This window comes from Pteronotus mesoamericanus, unplaced genomic scaffold, assembly GCF_021234165.1.
Source record: "Pteronotus mesoamericanus isolate MK-2021 breed Mesoamerican mustached bat unplaced genomic scaffold, CSHL_Meso_final scaffold_54, whole genome shotgun sequence".
NCBI lineage: Eukaryota > Metazoa > Chordata > Mammalia > Chiroptera > Mormoopidae > Pteronotus > Pteronotus mesoamericanus.
This window is the reverse complement of record NW_026555321.1, coordinates 59,417,077-59,435,033: the sequence shown is the minus strand read 5'-3', so window position 1 is coordinate 59,435,033 and position 17,957 is coordinate 59,417,077. Positions and strand designations below refer to the sequence as shown.

Sequence of the window (17,957 nt, the reverse complement as noted above, 5' to 3'; positions counted from 1 at the left end):
TATTTTTAAGCAGAGGTATTAATTTTCCTTTTGTTCCAGATGAACATGTATTATCACTATGCACTCTTATTTCTGGTTTTGGAGTTATGCTTACTTTTCTGTTTTAGATTATGGAGACATTGTTCACTAAAATCCTTTTCTGATGTCCATGGCTAGATTTTCTACATAGTCAGAAGTACAGAGCACATTCATAGCAAAAGAGAAATTCTGAAGGTTATATGGGAAATAAGAGTAAGCCAAATAACTGTGTCAAAACATTCTTATGGGAGAGAAATAGAAAATAATGTTGGAAAATATATTTGAGTTGTTTGTAAGAGAGAAGAGGGAGAATAGATTAAATAAAGTAATACATTGGATTTCCTGCTTGAGTAATGTGTTGAATGATAATACCAATCAGCACATTCAATATCAGAATCGGGAAACTGAGCAAAATTACTAACCCAACAATGAGAAATGCAAATAACATGTCCTGTAGGTCTGGCACCATAAGACTTGAAATGAAGAAGAAAATCACACAGATGGATACAAAGATTGGTCATATGTACATATCCCTAAATGTGAAAACATGACTCTCTAAAGCTATGGAATCTTAATAGCAATAACCACATGGCCCTGTTCAAATGAAGTTGCCAATCTACACCAAGGAGAGTACCAATGCAATTTCAAAGCAATCCGTTAGCAATGCAAATGCTACCTTGATTTTCCCAAAGTCAGGATAAACGAAATAAATGAGGCATCAAGCTTACAAGTGAGACACTAAGACTTCAAGAATCCTGCTTTGATTACTTTGAATGCAGAGAAAGGCAGCATAACACATTTTCTACTTAAAGAGAGTATGTTTATTCCACATGATGCTAGTCAGGGAAAATAGCCCTAATAATTTTGAATTGTTATAAAAGCTTGTATGCATTTGTCAGATTTATGTACTTGAGCCATAAAAGCCAAAAAGTCTTACAGAGCCATTTTATTAATTAAGCAACTTAGGTATAAACTCAGGAATAGAGAAATCCAGACTTCTCATACATCACAGTGTTATTGATGGAAGTGGAGTTTTTGCAGTATCACAAGGAAAAGAATTTCCTGAGACCTGAATGGGAGGATGGGGCTCTGTGATATGATTTATTGGTGATGTAAAATTAATGGGGTTCCTCTCCTGACTTTCCAATGTCCCATCTCCATTTGTCTCACCATGGGAAAAGTTCAGCCTTATCCTCAGCAAGGCCAAGATGAAAACCAGTGTCCAGAATCTCTGCTTCATATTACAGTCCAGTCCAGCATCTGGCTGGCTTGTCATGTTTTATCAGCTGCAGTCCATTGCTGAGCTGCAGTATTCAGGCTCCCTCCTGGAACTTGTGTGTGGAGTCCCAATGGCAATGGGTGATGTGGCCACTAAGACCACATAGTTATGGAGAGAGGATGCACAAGTGCTTAGGGCAAGTGTGAGTTCCAGAGAGAGAGAGAGAGAGAGAGAGAGAGAGTTTCTAGTTCCCCTGGGATTATAATAGCTTGGGCTTGGGACAGATGAGGTATTTTTTCAAAAGAACCAATCAACTTCCCAAATTTTCATGGGTTTTAGACGGGTTTTCACACCCTAATTGGACTGACAGGTCTCTTTAGTCTAGCATCTCTCTCTGCAACCCTCAACATCTGGTATCATAGTGGAGAAAGGGAGAAGTGTTAATCCCCTTGGCAGAGTACAATGCTGTGTTCCCCTGGAGTATGAAAAGCTATAGCTTCCTGGTGAAGCAAACAGTCTTACACTCCCCAGTATCTAGTTCTCTTTGCTCCCCTTTCCCAGCTAAATACTGATAATAACAAAAGTTGTACTCAAAAAAACCTCTCTCTGATTTTTTTCACCCTAGGATTTCCTTTTTAGCATTCCAGCTAAAAGACTTCTGCCTCAAATGGACACCTGAATACCTCTGCCCATCTCTTCTACCAACTAATGATGCAGCAACTTACACATACTTCTGTTGGGACATCACTTTACTTCATACTTATTTATTTACCTCTTTTTCCCCTGTTCTGTGATGTTTTCAAAGACAGAGATCATACATTATATATTTGTGCCACCAAACCTTTCATAGAAAAGATTTTAACCATTTCTACTCACAACCAAAATCAAGGCAAGAAAAGGGATGATCCTTAATTTGCAGGGGCAAGGGTGCATTTCAGTAAGATTTAATAGCTTTTTGGATGAAGTAGCAGTCAAAAAACATCCATGCTTATCTAAGACACCTTATCAAGGCCAAGAAAAACCTTTTGCAAAAAGGTACAGCAGACTTCTAGGCTAAAGTAGACAACACAAACTTTGCCCAATTACAACCTGTAGGTTCCCATCCCTAGGTTGCTAACTAGTTGCCATGAGACAGAATCACACTGAATCCATTATTCCATGTCCATTTCTGGCACTTTTGAAGAAATCTCACTTTTCACCCAAGGTACTGGTTCTGGTACATATGGATCATAAGTCCATTTAGGTAAAACTCCTTTATAGAGGTTCATCAGTACTATGTCCTGAGGTTTTACCTTCCCATCAAAACTGCACTTCATGTGACCATGAGTACCTACAGGTTCCTTGATGCGTCCTCCTGCAGTCCCACTTTGTTCTCAGTTCCACTAGTTTAAACCACAGCACATTTTGTCTGTTGAAGAACATGTAATGTACTACTGCCATCTTAGTAAAAATTTTGAAAGGATGACCACTCAGAACAACTCTCTTGATGACCATCCTGTCTGGATCCACTGACAATAGATGGTTTGTGGCAATGAGGCTGTGCATTCCATTGCTGTTCTGTTTGAAAGGCAGCACAGATGCAGGAGGAAAAGTGATTGGGGCATACACTGTCACCACCAGGGCTGTGTCAGCTGTCAAAAATCTCTGAAATTTATGTTTATCCACTGCAGTGCACTGAGAAAAAAAAGGGGAGGCTAGGAAGCTCCTGAACCCACAGTGGACAATCAACTCCTCTTTGGCTTTCACAGGTTCAGTGTTGTGGGGATGCTGACTTACTACCATATTCAGTACTGACATCTTCTGTTCATGAGGTAGTAAAGAAAAGGCAATCAAGGGTGCTCCTCATTTGAAATACTCAACCACAAATACAGATACTCAGAGACATGAAGTGTGACATACAAGCCAACCTCAGTTCCTTCAACCTCTTTTCCCTTGATTCCTTTAAAAATGCATTTCCTGGTATTAGTAAAGTTCTGAAACTGAAAGATCTGAGTATAATCTTGAGTAAGGTTTTCCTTAGGATCCCATGGAGAAGTGCAGAAGCTCTTGAGGCCTCTGTATTTCTGAAATCGAATTCTAGCAGCCACATCATGGGGTGTATCTACTTCATCTGGAAACATCTCTTCCAGTCTTTCTTGCCTGTATTTCTCCAGCATTTTTTCCTCAGCCTCTTCATCCACTTTCTTATCATACAAATCATCACAAACAGACTCTCCTATAGACATAGTTTCACATTCCTCCTCTTCTTCTTTTTCACTACTCTCATCCTGAGATTCCTCTTCCATGAAATCCTCATGTTCTATATGATCTCCTTCCCCACCACTTTCACCATCCTCATCCAAAATCCATTCAGCTTGGTAAGTGCATGTTCCTTTGGGAACCTTCTTTATCACCTTGGACTTTTCCTTTGAGAAGTCATTTGCCTTACTCAGGACCTCCTGAGGGGGCCAGGTATGCTCCCCCTCCATTGGATCTGGGATAACTTCTGTTTGCAAAGACTCTTGTTTACCAGGGTCTGCTTTCACTAAGACCTTAAGGTTTTCCTCCATATCAGTTACAGCATCTGTGGTAAAAATCTCCATTGACATGTCTGATTCTTTTGGGATTTGATCACTCAAGGATTTAAAGGGAAAGTGTCCATAGGGGTATCTGTCTGTTTCATCTGGAAATCACCATGTCCAATGATATGAAGCAAGCTATTTACATTTATAGTCTATCCACGAACACAGCCTGAGATTTTCACGGTCCCCACCAAGTTATTCTCTTCATTAGGCACAAAGTCATCATCATGAGCAAAAAGGTAGGCCCGCTGATCTCAAAAGGCATTTGGTTAGCCAGCTGCCTGAGCAGCATCCCTGACTCCTGTTGAGTGTCTAAAAAAAGAGTTTGTCATCTGGAAAGCACTTCTCCACAACTTTACTTAGCTTCTTTCTGGCATCTATCTGTTTCTTCAGTGGGAGGCTAGAAATCCTCTGGATTGCTAGTGTATAAGTAGGAAGGCCCTGGGCAAAGAGGCAGGAAAGTGTTTTCCCAATAATCCCCAGTATTGTCCCAGTCTTCTAGTGGATCAAGGAGGAACAGGATGGTATCAGATACTTTAGCCATGTCAAGTGGAGTGTGCAGATCCCCTGGCCTTGCAGATGTGAAAAAACACCAATGTTTTAAGGTGGGACATAACAGCATAAAGCTGTGGGTGCTTCCCCATTCATTCAAGTGTACTGTTCCAGTGTCCCTATCCTGAAGCAGCCAAAAGGTCTCTGGCAGGGAAATCCTGTTGTACAGGGGCATCACCAGTACCTGATGAGGAGGGCCATCCTTGTTTCCTAGCTGTCTCTTCTCTGCCAGAACTGCCTCCTTCTTCAGCTTTCGAAGCTGGCTGGTGCAGTGCCTCTGGTCTACTCTGCTGAGTTCTTTCCTCACCTTCTTACTTATGCTTTTCAGTGCTAGATGGCCCTTACTGTCCCATTGTGTGGATCCACAACCCCGATGCTGTCCATCTTTATGAGCTTTGTTCTGCTCCTTGAGCGGGCCAGAGTTGTGGGCTGCTATGCTGCCACTCAAGTGTACCAAGTCAGCACTGGATCCTTAATTTTTTTAAGTTTACTGACTTTCTATTGAACTCACGGTGGTTCTTATAAATTAGATAATGTAATGCTAGATAAGTATGTTAAAGGTTAATTGTCCAAATGGGATAAAGTAATAACTTCCATAGAAATAGAAACGATCATACATGTATATCAAATATTTTGTGTAACTAGTTATGAATGACAGGACCAAGTAGATGTTACAATTGATTCAAAAGAAAAGTCAAACAAGTAAGAATTTATATACAGAAAAATTTACTCAGTAAATAAATGTCAGAATGAATTTACAAATAAATGCAAAACTGGCTCTTTCCAATGGCAAGAAAGGAAAGAAAGTCAATGGGACATCCACCAGACAAATTTTATTCGCGTGTCTAAAAGCAAGAATTATTTTGCATTGTTTTAAGATAGTTCAAAGACAATGAAAGACTCACCACACATACCTTGGAAGGTGTGCTCTAATCTAAACAATGCATAGTCTCACAATGGGAACTTTGGTGATATTTTCTTGCTTATTCCAGATTTCCTTAAAATTATAAGTATCATCTTAAAAATGCAGTATGGGGATCTCATGTTCTTTGATCAAATGATCAACCAATAATTTTTAAAAAAATGGTTTTCTCAGTTTGGAAGAAAACATGTCTAACCTTAGAGTACAGTCAGTTAATAATACAACAATAACAAAAATGATCAAGTATGAGTATTCCAGAGATGTTAAGATGCTTCAGCATTAGCAAATCAATCAACATGATACACCACACGATCAAAATGAAGGATAAAGATCATATAGCCATCTCAATAGATGCATAAAAAGCATTTGTCAAAAGTCAATATCCATTTAAGATAAAACTCTCAACAAAGTGGGTATAAAGAGAAGGTATCTCATATAATGTAGGCCACATATGACAAGCCCACAACTAACAACTTATTCAACAGTGAAAAGCTGAAAACTTTGCCTTACATATCAGGAATAAGACCTCCACATTGGAAAGGAAGAAGTACAACTGCCGTTATTTGCAGATGACATGATATTATATATAGAAAACCCTGAAGATGCCACACAAAAAAAAAAACCTGTTAGAACTAAGAACAAATTCAATAAGTTGCAGGGGACAAAATCAATACACAAATATCTGTTGTGTTTCTATACGCTACTAGCAAACTAGCAGAGAGGGAAATTAAGAAAATAATCCCATTTACAATTGCATCAAAAAGAATAATATACTTATGAATAAATTTAACCAAGGAGATTAAAGACTTATACACTAAAAACCATAAGACATTAATGAAATAAATTGAAGAAGACACAAATAAGTTAAAATATATTCTGTGTTCATGGATTGAAAGAATTAATATTGTTAAAATGGTCATACTACCCAAAGCAATCTATGGATTCAATGCAATCCTTATCAAAATTCCAATAGCATTTTTCACAGAAATAGAAAAACACTATCCTAAATTTTGAATGGAACCACAAAGACCATGAGTGTAAAAGCAATCTTGAAAAAGAACAAAGCTAGAGGCATCACACACTCTGATTTCAAACAATATTGTAAATCTATAGTAATTAAAACAGTATGGTATTGACATTAAAACAGACACAAAGCTTACTGGAACAGAGTATAAAGCCAAGAAATAAGCAATCCCATGCATATATATTCAATTAATCTATGACAAGTGAGGTAAGAATACATAATGGGGAAAAGACAGTTTCCTCAATAACTGTGCTGGAAAAATGTATCAATCCCATGCAAAAGAATGGACCACTTACACAAAATTAACTAAAAATGGATTAAAGATATAATGTTAATACCTGAAATTTTAATAATCCTAGAAGAAAACATAGGTGGTAATCTCCTTGACACTAATCTTGGTGATGATTTTCACTTAAAGCAAAGACAACAAAAGCAAAATAAACAAGTAAGAATACATCAAATGAAAGAGCTTCTGCAGCAAATACTTAACAAAATATTTAACAAAGGGAATAGTTAACAAAATTAAAAGGTAACATCACTGAATGGGAGAAAAATATTTGAAAACCATTTATCGGTTAAGGGGCTAATATCCAAAATATACACTTACTGTGGTTATCATTTCAGAATGTGTACAAATATCAAATTATTATGTTGTATACTACTATAACATTATGTGTCAATTGTACATCAGAAAAGTTCATTTATAAACTTTGATCACACATCTATTTAACTCACTTGTTCTTAACTGTGACTGAATGACCATGAAAGTTTATGACACATTAAACAAAGCTTCTTTAATAACTTGTTTTTGATAAATGAGGCAAGTATTAAAATATCACAGAAGCAAAGAACCTAAAAAGTTAACCACATGGCCATGTTTTTTTCTTTCCTTTTTTACTGCTATGCTTTGTGTACTTTTAACTACTCATTTTTATTGTACAGTTTATTCTTAGATTGGATTTCTAGTTTTATTATCCTAAACATTTAGTAGAGATAATATTATTTTATTTGGCTAGTAAACCCAAGTAGAATAATGTTCATATTTAATGGGGATAACTCGAAGACATATCCATTTTTATTAAATCAACACTATTAAACTAATCTTGTGAGCATTTTACTCAAGTCACTTGTGAAATTGGAAACATTTGTGTTGGTTTCTATATTTCTAGTGGTCTTAGGAATATTTAATTTGTATAAGTAATCAACTATTTCTAAGCAAATTTGAATAGAACTCCTTTAAAAAGTATTATAAAATTGATTTTGTAAATCCATCTGAAGCTAGAAAAGATCATACATACATAACATACATGAATTAACATACACACATTTGCAAACTGAGACCTTAGAGCTTTCATTCTAAAATTATAGTCATGAGTCAGTAAAACATAGTAATATAAAAGTCACTGTTTTATCCAAATTGTGTTTCTGACAAAGTATGAAAGTTGAGTTTATCTACTCAGTAAGGACTAAAGCTTTTTATCAATATTTGTGGAGGAGACACAATTCTCTGTTACCTTGACATGTAATCTATGGAAACCACAGACCCGCTGAGGCTGAGAAGACAACCAGTGGCTGTGGGGATGTCTGCAAAGCTATCTCTGTGGATAAAATATTTGATTTTCAAGTAGTCTCTCTCATTTTGGGGGTTCCCAAGAACCTTACAAGCCCCAAATAGCGTGCAAGGTCCTAAAGTTCAAGTGACAGAAGGGCTGAAATAGCAGGAGACAAAGGAGAGGATGTGAAGGAGGATACAACAAATGGTCCAAGGAGACAGACTGACAGGAGGGCAGATGAGAACCCAGGTTGAGAGAAGGGAGAGGTTCAGAGGAGCTGGTGTATGGGGAGCTAAAGTTTTCAGAAGAGTCCACTGAAGCTCCAAATTATCCTTAGTACAACCATGCCCATAAAAAATGAAGCAGACAACATTGGAGCAACAGTCATCAGGGATGCTTGGACTAATGAGTTCTTAACCACAAGCAGCTTTGTACTTAGGAACAGAGAAATGTGGAATTCTGACAGCTTCAGTTACACAGCCTCACAGAGACACCTACCAAGAACTCTAGCCCAGCCTCTCTTTATTTGGGACTCTAACCAGATTCTAGCATGTGCTTAGAATGTTGAGAATCAAAATCTGTATCTACCAGCTGTAGTAGACATTTATCCAAAGCAATGGTTTAGGAGGCAAACTCACAGATGGATTCCTGATCACCAGTTATCAGTGGAAACAAAGGCTTCACAGGTGTACACTTTGGGTCCTGTTTGATTATCCAGAGACTTAGTGATGAATCTGACCCTATGCCACTCATGGTACAATGACTGTCAAAGAAAAACCAGACTAACAGTAGTGAAAACAGTAAAACCAGATTTTATTCAGGATGATTGCCAGAGAGGAGAAAGACCTCATAATATGCCAGACCCAATTCTGAATGCAGCATGGATAAGTGAGAATTTATGGCTGGGATGTGGGTGTGGGGAAGAGTCATTGGATAGAAAATTACTAAGAGAAAACATCTGAGGTACAGAGGATTCTGCCTAAACCAACATAACAGGATCTTTGCTGACACAGATCAGTTGCCCAGACATTACCCAAGGCATGGTGGAGGATAAGGGACCTGATAAGTTATGAAGGTGATGAGATATCAATAGAGGGGTTTTCTTGCTAACCTGACTCAAAAAGGTTCTTGCTAAAACTGGATTTCACAAAGAAGTGACAGATGGGCTAGGAGAAGGTTCAGGAGCCTGACTAAAATTTGTTCAAGCAAAGAATCCTTGTCAATGATATGATTAAAATACTTGCTATATCAAAATATCTATTACCATCATATTAGCCACATGCAATTATTAGAGAATTTTCTACTTAAGTCATAGGAGGTTTTAATAGCTTCACCCCCATGCAAGAATAGACAATCTCACACTTAGTCACCCTTAAATACCAACAGTGTTTATAACACGAAACAGAGTGGCATGGGGCTTGAGGTGTACTGTGGCAGGAAAGCTTTGCCCATATCTTGGGAGGAAAGCCAGACTTCCAATTCAAGCTTTACACTGACCTTCACAAATCCCTGCATAAGCTGTGATTTCCTGGCCTACAGGAGGAAGACATTTACCTGAGAACCTTTCTGCTGAAAGCATTAAATAGCTCTGTCATCATTCTAGACCTCTAACTGCAACTTCTGTAACCTGACCTAGAATAGCTGCTCTCAAGCTTGAACATCATCAGAAACTTCTCAAGTGTTTTTAAGCTTCTGATAGCAGGGACCCACCTCCAGAGTCACTGATTCAAGATGTCTGGGGCAAAACCAAGAAGGTACTTTTCTGATAAGTCCTAGGGATGCAGATATTGTTGGTCTGGGTGGACCAACACCTGGAGGACACCTACAATGTCGCAGCACACTAGGGCCATTCACCCAGTGAGGGACCACACGAATGCTCAGTTCTGGGTAGAGTGGAATCAAGCCCTGCCCAAGGGGTGAACTGAAATTTTGGTATTTCTTAAACTTTTTTATTGACAGTGATTTTAATTTGTAGGTTCCTAACCAGAAAGAGAATTCGGGCCAATAATGACATTAAGGATTGCTTTTTGGCTGGCATTTTGCCTTTCTTTTAAAGAATTATGAATTCTAAAGGGAAATGCCACATCAGGTTCTGAGTTGTTTATTGGCTTGGCTTTTCAGTGTAAAACTCTATTTTTAAATGGGTGGTGGCCAACCTCCATCTACAATATCACATAACAGACATACCCACATCTATATTTCTATTGATATCTCATGTAGAATATTTTGTTTTCAAAGAAAGTTGCATAATAAAAAGGATGAATTTTCCCTTTATTTGCTATTTTTTAAATTTATTTATTTTTATGCTATTACAAAGTCGGCTTTTGTACCTTTTAGGGTAAAGTCAGTTTGTTCTAATTATATTTATATAATAAAAGTTTCTCCCATTCCCCTAATGTTTCAACATTTTTATTGCTTCACAACTGGATATTTTTAGGGCCTAATGTGCAACTTCATGGTTCTGTGAGAAAATCAACTAATTGTGCAGACACACATTAAGACAGTGGGACCGTGGGCTGCCCTGTCCACACAACTTGACAGAAGCACCGTACCTGTGAGATAGCAAATATGACTTTTAAAATAATAATAATGGCAAACACATTTGCCTCATTATACAAATACTGTGGATTGTTTTTGTTGTCCTTTGTTCCATATTTTTAAGTATATTTCATTGATTATGCTACTACAGTTTTTTCATTTTTTTCTCCCCTTTATCTTCCTCCAACCTGCACCCCACACCCTCCAGCATTCCTCACCCCCTTAGTTCATATTCACGGGTTATACATAAAACATCTTAGGCTTTTCCATTTTCTATACTATTCTTAACCTTTCTGTCTATTTTGTGCCTATCAGTTATGCTTCTTATTCTCTGAATCTATTCCCCATTCCCTCTCCTCTTCCCCACTGATAACTTCCATTTGATCTCCATTTCTGTGATTCTGTTTCTGTTCTATTTGTTTGCTTAGTTTGTTTTTGTTTTTGTAGGTGTTGATAGTTGTGAATTTGTTGTCATTTTACTGTTCATAGCTTTGATCTTCTTTTTCTTAGATAAGTCCCTTTAACATTTCATATAATAAGGGCTTGGTGATGATGAACTCCCTTAACTTGACCTAAATGATAGCTTTGCTGGTTGGACTAATTTAGAATGCAGGTTCTTGCTTTTCAGGACTTTGAATACTTCTTTCCAGTCTCTTTGTTCCTGTAAAGTTTCTTTTGAGAAATCAGTTGAAAGTCTTACGGAAACTCCTTTGTAGGTAACTGTCTCTTTTTCTCTGGCTACTTTTAAGATTCTCTCTTTATCTTCAATCTTGGGTAATTTAATTACTGTGCCTCTTGGCATGTTTCTCCTTGAGTCCAACTTCTTTGGGACTCTCTGAGCTTCCTCAGCTTGCATGTCTAGTTCCTTTGCCAGATTTGCAAGTTTTCCTTCATTTTTTTTTCAAGTAAGTTTTCAATTTCTTCCTCTTCCCTTTCTCCTTCTCACACCCCTATGATTCGGATGTTGGGACATTTAAAGTTATCCCAGAGGCTCCTAAGCCTCTCCTCATTTTTTTTGAATTCTTGTCTCTTCATTCTGTTCTGGTTGAATGTTTATTTCTTACTTTTGTTCCAAATCATTGATCTGAGCCCTGGTCTCCTTCCTTTCACTGTTGGTTCCCTGCATATTTTTCTTTATTTCACTTTGCATAGCCTTCACTTCTTCCTTTATTCTGTGACTGTACTCAGTCATTTCTGTAAGCATCCTGATTGCCAGCCTTTTGAACTCTGCATCTGATAGGTTGGATATCTTCTCACCCCTTAGTTCTTTTTCTGGAGTTTTGACCTGTTCTTTCATTTCGGACACATTTCTTTGTCTCAGTGCACCTGTTACATTGTAAGAATCAGAGACTTCAGTACTCACCTAAGAGGGCAGGGCAACCCTTTTCACTGCATTGTATTGCTGCATGTGGGGGAGGGGTCAGAGAAGGAACAATGCTGCTTGCTTGGTTCTCTCCCTGCTTTCATTTCCCACAAGAAGACTGTGCCCTTTTAGGGCCTGCCCTGGTGCTGATTCACAGGTGGGTGGGTTTGTGTACATTTTAGGATCCTGTGGGCCCCTCCAATTGACTCTCCTGTGAAACTGGGAGTATCTCCCACTGCTGAAATCCCCAAAGGTTTTTACAGCCAGAGGTTTTGAGACTTTAGTTTCCTGTTCTGGAATCCTGGGTTGCATGATCTGTCTTGTTACCCAGTTGTTCCTCCCAGTTTATCCTCACACAAATGTAGGACCACCTGGCCTGCCAGCTGCCACCTCGCCTGCCCAGTCCACCAGTCCACTGCCTTGCCATGCATGCTCTCTGCCCCAGCTGCCCATGTCTGCCCCTCTTACCTGTCTGAATGAATGTTGCTTCATTAACTCCTTGTTTGTCGGACTTCCATACAGTGCAATATTCTGGCAGTTCTTGTTTTTTGTTTTTAAATTGGTTGTGCAAGGAAGCATAGCATATCGACCTACACTTCCATCTTGCCTAGAAGCCCTGTTCCTTAATAACTTCATGTAGGGATTAGTAAAAGTGCTATGGCCAATAAAACATGGGTTCTCTGCCTTAACTGCTATCTTGAAATAATGTCAACCTACAATTACCTATTAAAAAGCTTTGTATTTTTTTTTAGTTTTCTCTTAAAGATTCCAACCAAGCCTCCTCTTTGTGAAAAAGTGAAATTAGTAGATATTTATTTTTTTACAGGTAAGTTATAAAGTAATGGCAGGTGTTCTTCAGTCAAACTCACTGATTAAGAATTGTCAGGAAAATTACCAGGTTGGTCAGTTATCTAGATTGTGCAATGCATTCAAAATGCCATGCTGATAGTGGATGTTATTGTGTTCCCATTCTTTACCTGGAGTTTGGTTGACCTGGGGTATGATTAATAGCACAGCCATTTAATAGTCATTTTTAAGCTTCAGAACTATTGTGGTTATTGTCCCCTCTCCTTGTCATTAATAAAGGCCACCTGGACTTCCATTCCTTTTAACAAGGGAAGCAATTTTATTTTATTATCAATATGTTCCAGAAACAGCTCTACTAATACTAATGCTTGGACCAAAAGGTACTTGCGGTAATTATGGAAACTGTCTGAAGTTGCAAAATCAAAATATTTTCCCCAAGCTTTATAATATTCATTTCAGATACAAGTTCACCACTAGTAAATATGCAGTTAAGTGTTTTTACCAAATCAATGATTCTTTTTAATCTGAAACAAATAAAGTCAGTGAAATAACCCTTTGCTGTTTTCTGTTATTCTAACTAGTGTCCCAGTTGGAGCTAAACTGTATTACTATCCTAAAGTTCCCATCTTTCTGAAAATTTAAAGTAAACCTGGAAATAAGGAGAAAAAAATGAGCCGTATTTTGCTAGGTAATAATACTTAGTATCAGATTAATGTCCATACATTTGGTTACATCCACATAGTCCTCTAAAGACCAGCTGTTTGATTTTTTTGTCTTTTTTTATACTAAAACAGTTTTAGTATCAACAAATAGTAGAGGAACAATTAAAATAGCATCATTGTCACAATCAGATTAATGAGTATTAAAAATATTTGTAATATCAAGTATTGGTAACTCTGAAAGGAACTGGGTATTCATAGAAATTTTTTCTTTATCTTAAACCAGTCCCTTTAGCATATTTTGAAGGGCTGATTTTGTGGAGGTGTATTCTTTTAGTCTTCTTTTGTCCAGTAAACTCCTTATTTCACCTTCCATTTTAATTGAGAGCCTTGCTGGGTAAAGCAGTCTTGTCTGCAGGCCCTTCCTTTTCATTACTTGGAATATTTCTTGCTATTCCCTTCTGTCTTGCAGTGTTTCTGTTGAGAAGTCAGCTGCTATGTGTGAGGGCTCGCTTATATGTTACTACCTCTTTCTCCCTTGCTTGCTTTAGGATTCTCTGTTTGTCTTTGATATTTGCCATTTTAATGATGATATGTCTTGGAGTGGGCCTCATTGGGTTCCTCTTGAATGGGACCCTCTTTGCTTCCTGGACTTGTGTGACATTTTCTCTCCTCCAGTTAGGGAAGTTTTCCATCTGGCTTTTTCAAAGATTATCTATTCCTTGTTCCTCTTCTCCTTCTGGTATCCATATTATACAGATATTATTATGTTTCAGATTGTCCTGCATTTCCCTCAACACCTGTTCACTTTCTTTGGGTCTTTTTTTCATTTTCTTGCTCCTTCTGGGAGCTTTTTTCTACCTTGTCATCCAGCTCACTGATTCGGTCCTCAGCTTCATCTAGCCTGCTTTGGATTCCTTCTACTGTGTGCTTCAATTGAGAAATTGTATTCTTCATTTCTTATTCATTGTATTCTTATTAATAGCTTCTATGTCTTTTTTCATACTGATACAGTTTGCAGCAAGTTCCTTGTAGTTTCCCCGTAATTTTTGCTAATTCTCCCTGAGCTCACTGAGCACATTAAGCTTCCTTAGAACTGTTGTTTGGAACTCAATATCTGATAGTTTACTTGCATTTATTTCATTTAGTTCTCTGTGTGGGGATTCTTCCTTTCCCTTCAAGTGGGGTGTATTTCTTTGTCTTTCCATTATTTGTGAGACACTTCTTTATTGCTTCTGAATCTTCAATTGATCTGGCTGGATTTTCTGATTTGTGCTGTGAACCACTATGGTTGGAACTGCTGTTTTTACTTTCTGTATCTGTCTTTGATGATGTCAGATGTTGACCCTGTCTGACCTTAGGCAGTCTGTTCGAGACTTCCAGGAATCTACTGTTTGTGGCTATCTCTAGCTGTTAATCTAGTCACTCTGCACTCAGCAGGCCACCTGAGACAGCTCAGGGTGGGGCGGAGTCCCTCCTGGGAGCAGGATGATTGGGTCCTCTCATGCTGCTGTTATATGGGGGAAGAGTCCACACTAGGATCCCACTGGCTACTCTCTTCGTTCTCTCCCCAAAGCCTCTGTCCCCAGTCTCTCCTCAAGTGTTGGCAGACTTTTCCATGCCCCCTTTAGCCAGAGCTGTACTGTCTGTGGCTGACACTCTGCATTCAGCAGGCAGCTTAGACTGCACAGGGTGGGGTAGAATCCCACCTGGGGGTGGGGTTATTGGGTCCTTTGATGCTGGTGCCGCTCAGGGGCAGTGGTCTCTGTCTGAGCAAGATGGTCGATGCCTCAGGGGGGATGCCTCAAGATCTCACCAGCTATTCTCTCAGTTCTCTCCCCAAAGCCTCCCTCCCCAGTCTCTCCTCAGGTGTCTCTAGCCCACCCTGCCCCCACCTTTTCCAGAGACCAGAATAAGTGGCTGCAAATAAAAATTTAAGCTTTGGCCCTTTAAAAAGTTCTTTGTGTCTCCAGACACTTTTCTCTGGCAGAGCATCCCTGCTGCTTTTTACAGCTGGCTGTTTTTTGTGTACTTTTTGGGCTCTGGCGCTGTGGCTAGAGATCCCTGCTTTTGGTTTAGACCCCCCTCGTCTCAGGGTGACCCAACTGGCTGTTTCAATAATCTTCTGGTGCTGCTGCCCGTAGGCATCCCGCCTGCCTTCTCAGGTCTGTACCATACTCCTTACCAGTTAGATTGTGCTAAAACCGATTCTTCTGTCTCCGAGGTTACAAGGCTCCTCCATCGCTCTTGTTCAGTTATTTATTCCAAGAGATTTCTCCACAATTTAATTGTAATTACAGGTTGGTTCTTCGAGGAGGTCAGTGTGACTTCCACTCACTCCTCCGCCATCTTGATTCTATCAGCTTTTTTTTAATAATCTGAATTTTCTAAAGGTTAAATGTATGTTATATGGCACCAAACAAGGATTTTGTCTGTTTTTTCCATCATCTCAAGTCTTTTTATTTAAAAATCTATTTCTAGTCACAACGCTTCTGACATGGAAAGATGACAAGGGGTTTTCTCCCACATCAGGCAATTCTCCAACTCTCCAGACACCAGTTGGTAGTGTACAATTTACTTCAGTTCTGACTTCCTGGAGCTTCCCCCACAGGTTAGGGGCTCAGTCCTACTAATTGCTCAACTTCAAACATCAGTCACAAATCCTGAACTTCCTGTGCCCTGACCATCTGTCTATGAAATAGAGGTTACCAGAACCCCCTATTCAGGTTCCCTAACTTGTCAGAGTACCTCAGAGAACTCAGGGAAATGGCCTACTTCCTATTACCAAGGCTACAACTCATGAACAGCCAAATAGGAGAGATGCATAAGGTCAGGCAGGGGATGGACACAAAGCTCCCAAGGTCTTTTCTGGGCTAACCACCCTCCCAGCACTGCATGTGTTGATCAACCCAGAAGCTCTCTAATCCTGTATTTTAGGTTTTTATGGAGTCTCCATTACATAGGCAAGACTGAGTAAATCATTGAGTATTGGTGATCTTCACCCTCTGTTCCCTTCCTGGAGGTAAGGGAAGTGGGGCTAAAAATTCTAACCTTTTTCTCACATGGTTGGTTCCTCAAGCAGCCAGCCCCAATCCTGAAGCTCCCTAGCATCCCCCAAGGGTCACTCATTAGCATAAACTCAGGGGTTATTGAAAGGGGGGCTTATTATGAATAACAAAAGATGTTCTTCTCACCTCATGACTAACAAAATCCCAAAGATTTTAGAAGCTCTATTGCAGGAACCAGGAAAGGAGACCAAATTTCTTACTATACCACAGCATCACAAACCATTAAATATAACAATTAAGGCATATGTAGGCTAAAAATTCCAAGTTACTAGAAACCTAAATCTCAGAATTACATTTTAAGCAGCAACATATTAAGCCCTTTCAATCAAGTCTGATATGTTTATTATTCTCTTATCAATCAAGGGAGTTATAACTAATTTGATATCATATCACACCCATTATTCCAAAGGTAGCCACATTGAACTGATCAAATGGGCTTACAATCTTTCTTTTTATTATTATTACTATGAATATTATTGTTATTCTTTGTAATAAAGATATCCTGTGGACACTATGATGTATGACTAGGCTGAAGTTACACGCTAAGGCCTTAAGTGAGAATCAGAAAAATGAATTTGGAGCTGAGCACTGCTCTAAAAACTCTAGAGAGTTTTTAATTAATTTTTTTTAAGATTTTACTTATTTATCTTTATCTAGAGAGCTTTTAAAATGTGATGCTGTAATTCCAGTGTTTCATAGACAAAATATGTGTCTCTGATCTTGATTAGAACTGCAGCCTTTCATTACCCATTTAAATGTTCCTACAATCCATGATTATTTTCTATGATTCTGATTTGATAGGTCTGGAATGGGGCCCAAGAATTTATGTTTCTGAGAGCTCATCAAGTGATTCTTCTGTACATTCAAGTTGCAAACTATTTAATCAGCCAGGTGGAGAGGTGAAAGCCCCAAAAGGTAATGTGACATCTTGTGAAGTTGCCTGCAATTTCACTGTCACAATTTTCTTCCTCATAATTTCAACAATTCTCAGTCCTCAGTATTTAAATGGAAGTATTTTCAAGGAAAGTTGTGTCAACTAAAACACCCTAAGATTAAGGACAAGACTCAGCTTACAAAAATTGGAGTGTTAGATTCCTAGGAGAACAAAAATAATGAGACTAAATCTGCGTCCACTTGATCATGGGACTGGAGAGGCCAGTGACCCAAGAGGCTGGCAGCAGAGAGACCTGGCCCTATTAAAAGGGTATAAAGATAAATTTAGAGATGATGTAATCAAAGCTCTGGAAGTTTTAGTGACTTTCCCAAATTACACAACTTTGTGCCAGAGCTGTCTGTATAAACCCCAAGTCAAAACATCAAAACCCATATTCTTTCTACCATTTGGTGCTGAAACTGTCAAATTTCCAATTTTACCTACAACAGTACCCTGTAGTGGGAAAATATGCGTAAGGAAACTCATACTCAAAAAATTTTAAATAGCTCAAAAATATTTGATATTACATAGTTGTCAGAAATTCTCATAAGTGTCTTCAGCTCAGCTTCTTCTCATTTTTCCATCTTTCTTTCAATCAAATTTACTTTAAAATTGTAGCCCTACTACTTTGACAGCTTTATTTTTCATATTGTGGGTACTGTGTTTCAGACCATCATTGTCCCACCTGTATATCATAATTTAGAAAACTAAAACAAGAATAAAGGATTAAAATCTTCTT

General features: G+C 38.5%; 1 pseudogene; it reads right to left on the bottom strand.

The window, feature by feature from the left end:
* Positions 1-2,388: 2,388 nt before the first annotated feature.
* The window catches only part of LOC129088156 (pre-rRNA-processing protein TSR1 homolog), a 70,069-nt pseudogene continuing 54,500 nt past the window's right edge, over positions 2,389-17,957 (bottom strand).